The following is a 2,119-nucleotide window of genomic DNA, read 5'->3' on the forward strand; positions in this document are numbered from 1 at the left end:
GACGGCGGCGGCAGCCGGGAAGGGACAAAATAGGAGCAACAAAAACAATCGTTTTAATTCAGCTATATATATATATATATATAAAAATATTATTGTATTATAGTTTATATATACACATTATTATTGTATTATAGTTTATGTATAGAAATTATTATTGTATTATAGTTGATATATACATTATTATTGTATTATACTTTATATATACAAATTATTATTGTCTTATAGTTTATATATACATTATTATTGTATTATAGTTTATATATACAAATTATTATTGTTCTATAGTTTATATATACAAATTATTATTGTATTATAGTTTATATATACAAATGATTATTGTCTTATAGTTTATATATACAAATTATTATTGTTCTATAGTTTATATATACAAATTATTATTGTATTATAGTTTATATATACAAATGATTATTGTCTTATAGTTTATATATACATTGTTATTGTATTATAGTTTATATATACAAATTATTATTGTCTTATAGTTTATATATACATTATTATTGTATTATAGTTTTTATATTCAAATTATTATTGTATTATAGTTAATATATACATTATTATTGTATTATAGTTTATATATACAAATTATTATTGTATTATAGTTTATGTATAGAAATTATTATTGTATTATAGTTTATGTATGGAAATTATTGTATTATAGTTTATATATACAAAATATTATTGTATTATAGTTTATATATACAAATTATTATTGTCTTATAGTTTATATATACATTGTTATTGTATTATAGTATATATATACATTATTATTGTATTATAGTTTATATATACAAAATATTATTGTATTATAGTTTATATATATTATTATTGTATTATAGTTTATATATACAAATTATTATTGTCTTATAGTTTATATATACATTATTATTGTATTATAGTATATATATACATTATTATTGTATTATAGTTTATATATACAAAATATTATTGTATTATAGTTTATATATATATTATTATTGTATTATAGTTTATATATAGAAATTATTATTGTATTATAGTATTATTGATAACTGATCTGATCAGAATCTACTGATGGTTCCACGCACACGCTTCAGGACCAGAGGAGAGAAATCCTTCCAGACTGTTGCTTTGGAACCATCTCTGTGTTTGATGATCTACTGACTCCTTCAAGAAACATCTTAAGACATTTTTATTTGTTCAGGTTTTTTCATGATTTTCTGGAACTCCTGTTGTGTTATCAGTTTTATCTTGACCTTTAAAGTATATATTTTATTGAATGTTGTTTTGATTGTTTAAGCGCTTTGTGACCTCTGGAAAAGTCTTTTTTTTAATTTTTTATTGCACAATTATAAAGCAACAATAAAAACAAACAATTACATTTAAACAACTGTTTTGTGCAGTTGATATAAAACCCATATGGAATTATATTTCAAACTAATATATAAAAGCAATTGCAAGACGAACCAAATAAGCATCAATCTATCCTGAGTACTATTATAATAATAGTAATTAAAAAAAGCAAAAAGAATAAACAAACGAGAGGAAGACAAAAACTACACATAAATACACATATATGGGGACGAACGAACCAAAAGAACAAATCCGATTAGAAGGTACTACAGAAGTTTTTTGCCTTGTATTTAATCTGTGTAAAGATCAAATTATTATTAAGTAAATGCATATTTTTATCATGCGTCCATGGTATCATTATGAAAACTGTCCACGAATAAAGTTTTATTTAAACATCAAATCAAAACACGTTAGACATTCACACCATAATTCTATAAGAATTGAAAAACAAGTTTAAAACTTCTCAAATAAGTATTAGTGTGTCAAACAGCTGATGTACACAACAACTTAAATGATGAAAAACAACAATTTCTTTTGAAAGAAAGACTTCTCATGGAGTCGAAAACTAAAAAAAAATAAAATAATAGACGTCTTTATGGATCTGTTCAGTACGACCTGTTTGGTGTTAAAAACTACATGAAAATGTTTGTTTCTTAATGGCTGGAGTTGAACCGACGACCCTTGACGCCGCCGCGATTTCATTGGTCAGCGGAGCTGTCACTTAAGCGTGGGCGGGGCCGGCAGGCGCCTGGTGGGAGCAAACGACGAG

Source organism: Callionymus lyra, chromosome 16, assembly GCF_982586985.1.
Source record: "Callionymus lyra chromosome 16, fCalLyr1.hap1.1, whole genome shotgun sequence".
NCBI classification, from domain to species: Eukaryota; Metazoa; Chordata; class Actinopteri; order Syngnathiformes; family Callionymidae; genus Callionymus; species Callionymus lyra.